The 14,938-nt window shown below is 45.0% G+C and overlaps 1 protein-coding gene across 1 annotated transcript in view; it reads right to left on the bottom strand.

Annotated features, from left to right (window-relative positions):
* Window positions 1-14,938, bottom strand: part of LOC124554834 — a 1,124,719-nt gene that overhangs the window by 491,083 nt on the left and 618,698 nt on the right. The gene's annotated exons all lie outside the window — the stretch shown is intronic.

Here is a 14,938-nt window from a genome sequence, read left to right as displayed (position 1 = left end):
GCCGGCCACGACACATCTCCTCCGCGTCCAATCCAATGATTTGGGAGTTGTCTCTGCAACTCAATTCTAACCATCAGCGAAAAATGTGCCGGACACCCATCGTGTTATACCACATTCTGTTCCTTGTTCCTAAAGGTATTTCTTCCAATAACAGACCTAATGTTTCTTGCAGGAAGTTGGTGTACTTCCTACCATTAAGATTTCCTTCAATGAAATAGGGGCCTAAAATTCTCCCCTCCAGGATCGCACACAATACATTCACCGCCGACGGTTTTTGGTGCGCAACTTGCCGCAGCCAACATGGATTTTCAGTTGCCCAATAATGCATGTTATGCAAATTAACATTTCCATGGTTCGTGAATGTAGCCTCGTCAGTAAATAGAATCAAATTAATAAATGAGTCAGCCCTCTGAATCTAGAGCTGAGCCCATCGGCAGAATTCAGTGTGACGCATACAATCCGTACCAGTTAATTTTTGGTGGAGATATTTATGGCAATGCAGAACACGAACAACACTACTCTGGCTCATGTCAGATTCTCTTGCGATTTGACGAGAACTAACACAAGGATCTCGAACCACAGTGGCAAGAGTGCCAATTTCAGCTTCCTCGTTAGTAACTTTCCTATGCCGGATATGTTTCCGATGCGTTAAAGATCCAGTTGTGCTCAATTTATCATACACATATTTAACTGCTCGACGTGTAGGGTGAGTACGTTGAGGATACCTTTCAGCGTATAAATCTCTGGCTCGCACTGAATTTCGTTGGCATTCTCCGTAAATGAGAAGCATATCGACTTGTTGTTCGAAGGAATACATCATTCACATTCGCTTGATTCGACGATACTTCTTACCGTACCTACTAGTGTTGTATTGCGAAACCGTCGAATGGTGGCACGTTAGATGGATACGCCGTATTCGGCGAATATTTACTATTTGAACGATATACTAGAGAGAATTGTCAGAGCATGTGCTTCGATAAGTGCCGGAGTGATAAGGAATACCACCCAATCCATGATAAGAAGATTGCAGCACTGCATTGATAGTAGAGGTCGTCAGTTCGAACAACATCTGTCAATGGACGTTCATGCCACCTTTTTGACCTTCGTTGACATTCAAAGACCTTACTGTTACACATCATTGGATTCGTCCAAATAGCCGCCATCAGGAAATAAGTTCTAAACTATAGCATCCCATTAAAAAAAGAAAACAAAGTTGACCTTCATATCTCTGATGCGACCCCACCTAGCAACAAAGAACCAAAGTCATATTATGGCCACCGTCGTCCCATGCAACATTGTCCCGTTGTTCTTAGCATAAGTTAGTTTAAGTAGTGTGTAAGTCTAGGAACTTACCACAAATTTCCAAATTTTCTCAATGACTCTCTTCGTGTATGTCTCGCATCGGTTAGTGCTGCAGAAAACGGTTGTTCAAGCTTTTAACACGTTGCCACATTAGTGTGACTGGGCAATGTATTTTGGTCAGGATAATCTCTGACACTGTGAGTTACTGTATACTGATGAACACAGCAATCTTTGTAACAGGACTTCCATCTAAACACCGGCCGATAGTCAGCCATTTTTCAAACTATGCTGCTGATTTCTCCAGTACTTACTACTTACGAGAGATCCGTCGCGGGTGAGACATCGAAATACAGAACTCATCATACCCTTCTCTGCGCATGAGGCCACTGGCGCGCTATGGGGAGGTATCACTCAAGCCCGTGCTATCTGGTAGCACTCCTGATGATGCCGCAGCTGGGAAGAGGGATGGTAAGGTAGAGTTTCAGAACACCAGACTGTGCTCTAATGCCATGATTTAAATCCTAAACCCTTCACCTGTGTCCTGAGAGCAAGTGGCAAAATTATGGGTGTGACCAGATCATTTCTCTCGGCGGAAAAAAAAAAAAAAAAAAAAAAAAAGCTGTGAGCGATATGGGACTTAACTTCTGAGGTCATCATCAGTCCCCTAGAACATAGAACGACTTGAACCTAACTAACCTAAGGACATCACACACATCCATGCCCGAGGCGGGATTCGAACCTGCGACCGTAGCGGTCGCGCGGTACCAGACTGTAGCGCCTAGAACCGCTCGGTAACCACACTTAGCAGTTTGTATTGTAGGAGGAGGCAAAGCGCAAACAATCAAATTCCAACTTCTCCTTCGTGAATAATGCTGATCGTAGTAGAACTTTCCTCATACGCTCAGGACTGTCATCTACGCGAAACAAAATTAAAACATTCGCACATCCCAAATTAAAGGTGCCAATTTTCCTAAGGAACAAGTTATTTATAATAAGGAAATGCCCGAGAGACGACTCTCCCTTTCTCTCTGTACCTTAGTGTATTACGAAGGATACAAATATATAATGATGACTTTCTCAGTAAACGATGGTTCAGTAACGTAAACTAGTAAAAAACCTCCCCTCGTCGCAGAACGCTATTTCCGTTATGCTTTTCATTCTCTCTACCCAAGGAAGATGGAAATTTAAGGTTTAACATCCCATAGATGATGGGCACATTAGAGACGGAGTACATGTCCGTATTTGGGACCGGTGGAATAGGAAATCTGAAGTGTCTATCTCAAAGGAAAGACCCCGGCGTTGGCTTAACCCATCTACGGAAACCACGAAAAAATATGTATGGGTCGCCGACCGGCGATTTTGAGAGCCGTTCTTCCTCGCTTGATTCTTCTATACACGTCAGTATAATCAGGCTATCGACAGCAGCGGAAGACGCAACATATCCGTGGTAACATTAATGAGAATTTGAAGTTTCATTCATAATATAAGGGGCCATCACAAGTTACCGTTTACAACATCGCTGCAGCGTGCATGCAACCCAGCGGCACTCCTATGCGGGTATATCATGTAGGCAAGGGGTTAGTGTGAGCTTCCAACGGAAACTTTTTAATTACTTCTTATACTAAGGACGACAGAGACGAACGTCCATGAATGCTTGAGCCATTGGGATATTAAATTTTCTTATAGTTGCAGGCAGTCTGGTTGCCATCAAATTGTCAAGATGTTCGCATGCACAAAATCTGTGTTGTCACTTTAAGCAAAATCATTTAGATGTTTGGGTGTACAGTACGAGCGCTAGCAGTGAGTCCATGCTGGGAATACGGCTCCAACAACGTTCTCACCGCCGACACACGATATCTCCTTATATAAGACACGGCGCATACCTCCTCCCAGCTTTTGCTCCTAAGAATGAAGAGACTGTCAGCTGCAGATAGCTAACTGCAAAAAGGGACTTATAGTAAAAAGACCTCACGCATAGAAACGTCGTTAAGATAATAAGACAGTAGATTGAAATTCCTACGATCGCAACATCAAAGCGAGAGACATCAGTTGTGAGAGTGCGTACTTCCCTGCGTCTCTCTCTCTCTCCCTCTCTCTCTCGTGTGTGTGTGTGTGTGTGTGTGTGTGTGTGTGTGTGTGTGTGTGTGTGTGTGTGTGTGATAAACTTAGTTTTAATATACAGTTAGACTAATGTGCAGTTAGAAATGTGTCGGTCGGGCACACAGTTTTAATCTGCCAGGAAGTTTCATATCAGCGCACACTCCGCTGTAGAGTGAAAATCTCATTCTGGAAACATCCACCAGGCTGTGGCTAAGCCATGTCTCCGCAATATCCTTTCTTTCAGGAGTGCTAGTTCTGCAAGGTTCACAGGAGAGCTTCTGTAAAGTTTGGGAGGTAGGAGACGAGATACTGGCAGAAGTAAAGCTGTGGGTACCGGGCGTGAGTCGTGCTTCGGTAGCTCAGTTGGTAGAGCACTTGCCCGCGAAAGGCAAAGGTCCCGAGTTCGAGTCTCGGTCGGGCACACAGTTTTAATCTGCGAGGAAGTTTCATATCAGCGCACACTCCGCTACAGAGTGAAAATCTCAAAAAAATGGTTCAAATGGCTCTGAGCACTATGGGACTTAACAGCTGTGGTCATCAGTCCCCTAGAACTTAGAACTACTTAAACCTAACTAACCTAAGGACATCACACACATCCACGCCCGAGGCAGGATTCGAACCTGCGACCGTAGTAGTCGCGCGGTTCCGCACTGCGCGCCTAGAACCGCGAGACCACCGCGGCCGGCTGAAATTCTCATTCTGGAAACATCCCCCAGGCTGTGGCTAAGCCATGTCTCCGCAATATCCTTTCTTTCAGGAGTGCTAGTTCTGCAAGGTTCGCAGGAGAGCTTCTGTAAAGTTTGGAAGGTAGGAGACGAGATACTGGCAGAAGTAAAGCTGTCGGTACCGGGCGTGAGTCGTGCTTCGGTAGCTCAGTTGGTAGAGCACTTGCCCGCGAAAGGCAAAGGTCCCGAGTTCGAGTCGCGGTCGGGCACACAGTTTTAATCTGCCAGGAAGTTTCATTGTCAGTTGATATTAAGTTATAACGCCTTTAGCTGTTCAGTCATCATGTAGAGCAGCTTTGATATGTTCGTTGGCTTATTCATCATACATTGTCCAGTAAAAGCGTATTATGATGTAGTGAAATGTCACAAGAGGTCAACGCAGTGGTATGTAAACAAGGAGAATGGTCACACACGGCGCAGATATGAGTTCGTATGATTTCAGTCCCGATTGTTCTACCTGCACCATGAAAAGTTGTTAAATCACTATCAAATGGAAGAATTGTGGTTTATTTGACGAGTTTTATATTTGTCAACGTTTTCCAAATTAAAAACAAATTAAGTGGTTTTTGCTGAAAGTGCTTTAGTAGGTTGTTTCCCAGGAAACAGAACATACTACTACTATAAATGTTTTTTTAAGCACAGAAAAAACGGGATATGAAATGAATCGAGATTGCTAGGCGGTGGTTTATGCATCGGAAAATCTGCTGGCACGTAATGCACTGAGCACACATGTTCCGTCATTAATCTATCATTCTGGTACTTAATTAAAAGGTCCAAAATAAGAACTTAATTTTTAACTGATTTTATTGCGATTCATTAACACCGGAAAGTAAAGTACCTTGCTGAAATATAGCTCTCAGGCGGTACGTAAAACTTCTGTGAAGAAGAGAGATACCAGAAGCCAGTGCCGTGTTTTCACAGTGAATGAGCAGGGCAATTAGCCTCTTCGCTTGCCTGCTATTATCGCAATAACGATGAGGTCATTAGAGGTCGAGCACACGAAGAGATTAGTCAATGATAGGAAAAGAAATCGGCCGTGTAATTTTGGAAGGAAACATCCACTATTCGCCCTGGATGGCCCGACGACGCGGATTCGAACTCCGTTACTTCAGAATACGAGTCTGGCGTTTTATCCACTGTATCCTTTCTTTCGATAGCTAGAAGTGGTCGTTTAGCACCCATGGGCATAAAAGAAAATCAGAGCACAGCCCGAAAATCACATGCCGAACCGATTAAGATATTCCGTATTTTCATCTCTTTTCCAAATTATTACAGGTGAGTTTTCTGACGGTTAGTAACCTCCTCTCTCTTGAGGGCCTGAATGTCGATGGATCGAGGGTAGTGGCTCCTCAATGGCCTCGCATTCGGGTGGAGCACTATTAAGATCATCGCTCAGCTATAAAAGTTTGCGATTTCGTGGTTTCTCAAATAATTTCAGCCAAATGCCAGGATGGTTCCTTTGAAAAGGAACAGTATAAAGTATCTCACCACGAATATCGAAAATATTGTAGTTCGACCCTACAATGTCAGAGACAAGCACCGTTTGAAACTAATTTTATCTGTTCAACTTTCTGAGATTTCCAGAAATGTCTGTATAAGCAGAAACTTTAACAAATTCAAAGATACACTGATTCACGTGCGACATGGCAGCTTAACAAGTGACATTATGTGGTATACGAAAGAACAAGCTGCCGTACATATGGAGAAAAGTTAGTACTAATATTCTGAAAAGGATCCGATCAATGTTGTCACCTCTAACACCCAGACCTGCAAAATCTGAAACACCATGAAGGAAGCATGCAGATGATACGAAACTTAAAGGGCATTCACACCAGGGAATTTCATCTACACTGCGTGCGTAGGTTTAGCAGCACTATTTCAATGGTCGCGTAACAAAAGGCTGCAGAGAAGTGTGCATTGCTCTCTGTTGTTCCATATCTTCCATCGACGTCGCATTATGATTCGTCAACCCTGCAATCCGCCATACGAGATGATTATGCGCTTAACGCAGAGGCAACTAGACTGCCTTTGTAGAGATGGCTTTTGGTACGCTAAAACTTAAAACAGATACAGATATATAAATATAGAAAACCGCGAAAAGTCTTTTATGAAATATTCGTTTACCCTATAAAATAGTTTTCGAGCCTTTTCAGGCTCATTTTCAGATGTGGAAGTTACAAGATACATATTTATTGACCGAGCGGGGTGGCGCAGTGGTTAGACACTGGACTCGCATTCGGGAGGACGACGGTTCAATCCCGCGTCCGGCCATCCTGATTTAGGTTTTCCGTGATTTCCCTAAATCGCTCCAAGCAAATGCCGGGATGATTCCTCTGAAAGGGCACGGCCGACTTCCTTCCCCATCCTTCCCTAATCCGATGAGACCGATGACCACGCTGTCTGGTCTCCTTCCCCAAACCAACGAACCAACCAACATATTTATTTCCCTACCGTAATGCCGGGATGCTGAGTACTGGCTCTGTCACAAGATAGAAAAAACTTTAATTTTATAGTTTCATGGCTGGTTGTGTAGAAAGACGAATTACTTTACTTGCTGCGGCATTATGGGCGGAACTGTACTTAGTATCAACCTGACAGCTTCCGTTTAAATTGCCTATTGGCCACAGGTTAATCACTTTTCACTGTATATGGCTGTGAGCAAATAAGCATAAATCAGCTAGCATGCGGGATGTATTGTACAGCTAATGTATATTACAAAGATTTTCATTCAAAGATATAAATTACCGCGGAAATGATTATGTAGTTTTTGTCCATATAATGGAAGTGGTGGGTAGACAAATTTAATGATCTAAATTAGTATTAAAGTGAATGTCGTAAAATCAAAAAACAGAGTTACAGTATTTAAAAGGGGTTTAGGGTGAATCACCTAAAACTTGTACGGCATCTACTATGGAACTGAAAAGTGTTATTATTGTACGGTTTTCACAGTATGTAGTAGTAGTCAGAGGCTCGTATTGTTCGACAACAAAGAGATTGTAATAATACTTGGAAAGTGTATTTTTTGTGGAAACATACACTTTATTAAATGGAACAATGTCTATTAAAATTAACAAACCAAAAGTATGGTAAACTAGAATGTCATTGCTCTTTATTACAGATTTCTAGTGCGAGTAGTTTACGAGATATCGTATTTTGGAAAGTTCCCACACTGACACTTGTACAATACTTGTGGTAGCATACACTGAAGAAAAACACAAGTGCACACACTAGTTATGTAGATTCTGACCAGTAACGAGACAATTGACCATCACAGGTTGTGTTGAAAATGACCACCGGTAGCCGTAATACACGCTTCCAGTCTGGTATGGAACGACTGCTGCACACGTGCTAGCATTTCAGCGGAGATGTCCGAGCAGGCTGCAGTAACACGTCTTGCATTTCATCGGGTGCTTGTAGGAAGCGTCTTTCAGCTGTCCCCACAGAAAAAAGTCTGCAGGTGTCAAATCCGGGAACGGGTGAGCCAAGGTACAGCTCCTCTGCGTTCAGTCCAACGATTTAGAGACAATTCTTGAAGACATGCTATGAACATGCACTATGAACAGGACAGCCACCATGTTGATAACACAGGGTTCTCCTAGTCTGTCGATGAGCGTCTTCTAGCATCCGTGGAAGATGGTCTTTTATGAAACTGCGATAATTGTGCGCATTCGGTATTCCGTTTATAAAACACGGGCCTATGAGCTGATTGTTCACTATACCACACCACAGGTTTACATTCCATGGACGCTGACGTTTCACCTAACGAAGCCAAAAGGGATTGTCATCAGATCAGTAGTACATGTTTCGGCGATTTACCTGGCCATGACGTAAATGAGGCTTCATCACTAAACTAGATACATGATACACCTGGAGTATCCCGCCTTAACGCTTATGTACAGAAGTTAACACGACTGGTAAATCCCATCATCCACTCAGACCTACAGTGCATGGACTGTCACACACTAACTGAGTAGCAAGTCGCAATGCACTCGAGGAGCATACAAGCATGCTGTAAGGAAACATAACTACATCGTCAAGTTGAATGACACAAACAAGTGTCGGTGTGGAAACTTTTCACAATACATCACTTAAACGTCTCGCTCTAGACTTCTGCAAAAAAACACGAAGTCTATAGAATTATTTATTTAGCTACCCAGTACAAGAATTATTCTCTGGCTGTTAATATAGATATAAGTGCAATTAAGAAATAAATTATCAGAGAGAGAAGGTGGCTCCTCAGCTGTTCCCAGTTGGTTACTTGGAAATGTCGTAGGAAAAATTTGTCCCCATTACAGTATGGCCATTAAAATGTCGGTCTGGTACCATACGTGTGTTGACAAAAATTTTAATTTTTTCCAGTTTTATGCCTTTGTTAACAAGATGAAGTTCCCTTAGGGTCCGTTCTCTGCTGTTTGTGGAATCGCTGTGTTGGCCGAGATGTGTGCCAAAGCAGGGTATATTCAGATTGCTAAGATGGAGTGCACCCATTGGCTCTTTGAATCTTGTTGTGATGCTTCTATAAGTTTACACGTTGTAGAAGCTTAGACGTGAGTTACAAATGAGTTTGTACACACCTGTCTTTTGATATCGTTGCACAGTGGTTTGGGTATTGTAGGTGATTTTATTTCGTATGTTACTGTTGGTGAAAAAGCTTGTTTTTATGTCATCTGTCTCAGAGATTGGCTGTCTGGTTAGAAATCTTCCCTATGAAAGGTGGGCGTCTGTAGAAGAAGAAGGCAGAAGAGAAATGGAGCACACTAAAGTCGATGTAATCGTCTTGAGAGGTTCAGCAACTGTATAGATATTTAACATAATTCTCCGTCTCAGTCCCACACTTTCAATTAGATTGCGTGTTTCGATCACTCTGGATCATCTTCAGATCTAAGTATTTGCATTCGTCTTGCCTACTCTGTACTCTAGTATGTAGTCGTGATTAGAGAAGACGAGTTGCTGACGCAACTACTTAGATATGAAGATAATACAGAGTGATCGAAACAAGTAATCTAATTACAAATGTGCAACTGAAACAGAACAGTAAATGAGAATTATCTCAAATTGGAAACTGAATAGTTGTAAGCTGAGAAGTTTAATACGATATTAGACGTCGTCGTGGAATGACTGACTCTTCGTCAACTCGTCAGAAATAAACCACGGTGACTCATTTCCAGTTTTGACGCAATGCTGCAGCATGCTATACAGAAATATCATTGTTTCACAGTTCTTTGTGCTGTGGACTACGCGCACGTGTTTCTTTATACACTCCTGGAAATGGAAAAAATAACACATTGACACCGGTGTGTCAGACCCACCATACTTGCTCCGGACACTGCGTGAGGGCTGTACAAGCAATGATCACACGCACGGCACAGCGGACACACCAGGAACCGCGGTGTTGGCAGTCGAATGGCGCTAGCTGCGCAGCATTTGTGCACCGCCGCCGTCAGTGTCAGCCAGTTTGCCGTGGCATACGGAGCTCCATCGCAGTCTTTAACACTGGTAGCATGCCGCGACAGCGTGGACGTGAACCGTATGTGCAGTTGACGGACTTTGAGCGAGGGCGTATAGTGGGCATGCGGGAGGCCGGGTGGACGTACCGCCGAATTGCTCAACACGTGGGGCGTGAGGTCTCCACAGTACATCGATGTTGTCGCCAGTGGTCGGCGGAAGGTACACGTGCCCGTCGACCTGGGACCGGACCGCAGCGACGCACGGATGCACGCCAAGACCGTAGGATCCTACGCAGTGCCGTAGGGGACCGCACCGCCACTTCCCAGCAAATTAGGGACACTGTTGCTCCTGGGGTATCGGCGAGGACCATTCGCAACCGTCTCCATGAAGCTGGGCTACGGTCCCGCACACCGTTAGGCCGTCTTCCGCTCACGCCCCAACATCGTGCAGCCCGCCTCCAGTGGTGTCGCGACAGGCGTGAATGGAGGGACGAATGGAGACGTGTCGTCTTCAGCGATGAGAGTCGCTTCTGCCTTGGTGCCAATGATGGTCGTATGCGTGTTTGGCGCCGTGCAGGTGAGCGCCACAATCAGGACTGCATACGACCGAGGCACACAGGGCCAACACCCGGCATCATGGTGTGGGGAGCGATCTCCTACACTGGCCGTACACCACTGGTGATCGTCGAGGGGACACTGAATAGTTCACGGTACATCAAAACCGTCATCGAACCCATCGTTCTACCATTCCTAGACCGGCAAGGGAACTTGCTGTTCCAACAGGACAATGCACGTCCGCATGTATCCCGTGCCACCCAACGTGCTCTAGAAGGTGTAAGTCAACTACCCTGGTCAGCAAGATCTCCGGATCTGTCCCCCATTGAGCATGTTTGGGACTGGATGAAGCGTCGTCTCACGCGGTCTGCACGTCCAGCACGAACGCTGGTCCAACTGAGGCGCCAGGTGGAAATGGCATGGCAAGCCGTTCCACAGGACTACATCCAGCATCTCTACGATCGTCTCCATGGGAGAATAGCAGCCTGCATTGCTGCGAAAGGTGGATATACACTGTACTAGTGCCGACATTGTGCATGCTCTGTTGCCTGTGTCTATGTGCCTGTGGTTCTGTTAGTGTGATCATGTGATGTATCTGACCCCAGGAATGTGTCAATAAAGTTTCCCCTTCCTCGGACAATGATTTCACGGTGTTCTTATTTCAATTTCCAGGAGTGTAGATGGTAGGCCTATCTCTGAGGCTACGTTGAAGCCATCTCTAGCTACATCAGTTCGTTAATACAGACTGCACCTACATCCTTTACGTAAAAGGAAAGAAGCTTAGATGTTACGGATAGTTAACGTTGAGGGCATTACGGGCAGACTGGGTAAGGTGACGGAAATCGGCTGAATGCCCCCCTCCCTTTTTTTTCTTCCCTCTCTCCCCGTCCTATTAACTATTAAAAAAGCCACTGCGCAATTACATTCGTATGAAGATATTTAGGGAAACAATTAATGATGTAAATCAGTGTGGCCGTATAGGAATTTTAAAACGCTTTTTCTAAGTACGAGTCCAGTGTATTAAAAATTCCATCACCTAGCTCGGTCCGTCTTCGTGGTTAGATATACTTCCATTTGGACTGCACTAATGGGTGAGAATGCGTGACACGCTGTAGAGAACCTCAGCTCCATGAATGATCTATCCACTGTTGTGCTGTATGGATGCCTTGTGTGGTGGTCTGGGGTTTTCGTGTGTATCACGGGAGACACTGATCCTCATAGTGGATGGTACTGTCGGCGGAAAATGACGCATCGTGGAAATGACAGGGCCAAAGCGGTGCGCCTTCTTCTACACGTTCTTGTGGATGTATTCGAAATGTATAGCGCTCATTCGTGTATTGGAAAGAATGTTTAAAACTTTCACGACTTGTGTCCCTGAATGATAGATATCACTTTCACCACGGTCTGCAGATTAACTTGAAATGTCAGCCACTAAATAGATCTAGGTTTTCGTTTAGCAGTTAGGAAACTCCTTCTTCAGAGACAATTTTGAAGTCTGTTTGCTTCGATGTCATAACTTATAGAGTCTTCCGACGACTAGGAGCGTGTAAGTAAAGTAAATCTGTCCTTAACCCGCAAGTTGGTTTGAACAGAGCAATGAGTTACTACGGTAAAGTTGACAAGAGAAGATCCCAGGGCTTGGTGGGGCTGCTTCGTGCATCTACCTCAACCACTCACACACGTCTCTGTGGCAGCCGCTCTCTGTTGCCGCAGCTCTATAGACGACTGTTGTTTTCTCCTGTAGCCATTTGGTCCACAGCTCGTGGTCGTGCGGTAGTGTTCTCGCTTCCCGCGCCCGGGTTCTCGGGTTCGATTCCCGGCGGGGTCAGAGATTTTCTCTGCCTCGTGATGACTGGGTGTTGTGTGATGTCCTTAGGTTAGTTAGGTTTAAGTAGTTCTAAGTTCTAGGAGACTGATGACCATAGCTGTTAAGTCCCATAGTGCTCAGAGCCATATTTTTTTTTTTTTTTTTTTTTTTTTGGTAGCCATTTGTACTTCGCAACTGAAAGCTGAGAAAAACTGTCAAGGATCGTCTCTCGTCGGCTGTACTACACTAAGGTGACAAAAGCGATATGCACATATACAGATGGCGGTAGTGTCGCTTACACGAGGTATAAAAGGGCAGCGGATTGGCGGAGGTGTCATTTGTACTCAGGTGATTCGTGTGAAAAGGGTAACGACGTCATTATGGCAGCACGACGGGAATGACTTCGAACGCTGAATGGTATTATGAACTAAGCGCATGGGACGTTCCATTTCGGAAATTGTTGGATGATTCAATATTCCGAGATACACAGTGTCACGAGAGTGCCGAGAATGCCAAATTTCAGGCATTACTTCTCGCCACGGACAACGCAGTGGCCGACGGTCTACACTTAACGAGCAGCAGAGTTTGCGTAGAGATATCAGTGCTAACAGACAAGCAACACTGTGTGAAATAACTGCAGATATCAATGTGGAACGTACGACGAACGTGTCGGTTAGCACAGTGCGGTGAAATCTGGCGTTAGTGGGCTATGGCAACAAACGACCTACACGACTGCCTAACGGCACATCGCCTGCGACGCCTTTCCTGGGCTCGTGATCATATCAGCTGGACCCTATACGACTGAAAACAGTAGCCTGGACAGATGAGTCCCGATTTCAGCTGGTAAGAGCTTACGGTAGGGTTCGAGTCTGGCGCAGACTCCGCGAAGCCAGGTACCCAAGCAGTCAACGAGGCACTGTGAAATTTGCTGTAGGTTTCATAATCGTGTGGGATGTGTTTAAATGGCGTGGACTGGGTCCTTTGGTTCATCTGAATGGACCACTGACTGGAAATCGTTATTTTAGGCTACACGGAGACCATTTGTAGCCATTCGTGGACTTCATGTTGCCAAAGTACGATGGAATTTTTATGGATGACAATGCGCCGTGTCACCGGGCCACAATGGTTCGCGATTGATTTGAAAACCATTCTGGAAAATTCGAGCTAATGATTTGGCCACCCAGATAGCCCGACATGAATTCCACCGAACATTATGGGACATAATAGAGAGGTCATTTCGTGCACAGAATCCTGCGATTATGGACGGCTGTAGAGGCAGCATGGGTGAGTATTTCTGCAGGGGACTTCGAACCTCCTGTCGAGCCCGTGCCAGGTCGAGTCGCTGTAGTACACGGAGCAAAAGGAGGTGCGACACGATATTAGGTGGCATCCCACGACTTTTGTCACCTCGGTGTATAACAATAGCTGTATTGGACGGCGCTCATAACGTCGATGCTGAATACCCTAAGTCGAAACAACTTATTGAAGACGGTATATTTTTGTTTCCCCGATCTCTGAATCGACTTACCCAGGGGGACCTACAGGTTAACATGGATTCCGAACTACGCTTAAGGGAGCCTTATTGTTTTCTCTTCTAATTTTGTTTGCATGTGATCTTGTTTCCTGTTGCGGTTCGGTACATATTGGAATCTGTTAGCTAGTCTGATTTTTATATCGTAATGTACGAGTATAATGCACTCCGATTATACAAAAAATATTTTGCTTCTTAAAATAAACACAAAGTGGCTTCGGACCAATCCATGATGATTACAATTTGGTTCGAGTTACGTACAACGATTAAATTTCTTAAAATTAGTATTACAAGCAAAGCTGGATCTGCGCTTAATAAATTAAAACATCTTCGAGATCACCTGTCATGGCATGACTGTGTATACTAAACTGTGGCAGGAAGGCACTTAAACACGCAACATATCCATCACGGCAAAAGGAGGCCGTTTACTGTGCCCGCAACAGCCCATGCAGGCAGAGGTTTAAGGTAAAATGTCCCTGCTTGCTATATACGTTTGACACATACGTAGTATTCAAGTTGCAGGTCGGAGAGTGACATGCGTGACTGGACCTCTGAAAGACTACAGAGCGGCCAAAGCTACTGCGGGAGTTTGATGTCGAGGTCATGTACAACCCAGTTATCTTGCCCGAAGACGTTCAGCGAGCTCAAGACCTACCCTGTATAGAGACCTCGCGACAAATTCTGGGTCGCACTTGTCTTGTCAAACTGTGGGTCGTCGTTTTAGAGAAGTTTCTCTGTTTGCAGGGTGACCCACCAGATAGTTTTTCATGTAGGTATTTCATGGTTCGTCGAGTGTGGTATCTTGATCACCATGAGTTGATCCACGAACCGTGAATTACTGACCTGGTGACGGATTAATCACTTCTAGCTTTTAGTGTAATCATCGCTCTTTGTTCTCATGACGCGCCCCTTGGACAAGGTACATTTCTGCCAAACTGAGGTAAGGGACACATCTGGCAGCCCCATTTTGGTTGTCTAGGGTGACAATATGTGTTTGTGTTGTCTAACGTTACTGTGCTAACTACGGTCGATAGGGACGACTTTGCGCAACGGAATGTGCTCATCTTTTGCGGTATATTTGCACTTGGGCTCCAGGTGTTGTATGATAATGCTAGTGCATACAGGATTTGAAAAGTATATAAAAAGCAACGACAGTAAGAAACCACTTTTTTAGAGTAGTCATGTCAGTTTTTGGACTAAAATCCTATTAGACGTAATTGGGTTTCCCTGGTGGAAAGGACTACAACGCCAATAGGGACCACTGATGACTTCCAGAGAGCGTTTGTCGAGCATTGGGAAGCGTTACCGTGAGACATGCTGGAACACCTGAGCTACAGTACTGGAAACTTGTAATGCTACGCGAGAGTCCCACATAACGTACGGACATTGTACAAGTTGTCCGCGTAGAGGAGCCACCGACGGTCGAAGCCCGGTTTCCAGCATGCCTTGATCTCGCATCACCGTGTCGCTT

Source organism: Schistocerca americana, chromosome X, assembly GCF_021461395.2.
Source record: "Schistocerca americana isolate TAMUIC-IGC-003095 chromosome X, iqSchAmer2.1, whole genome shotgun sequence".
NCBI lineage: Eukaryota > Metazoa > Arthropoda > Insecta > Orthoptera > Acrididae > Schistocerca > Schistocerca americana.
Note: the sequence above shows the minus strand (reverse complement) of the source record. Positions and strands in the feature narration are given on the sequence as shown.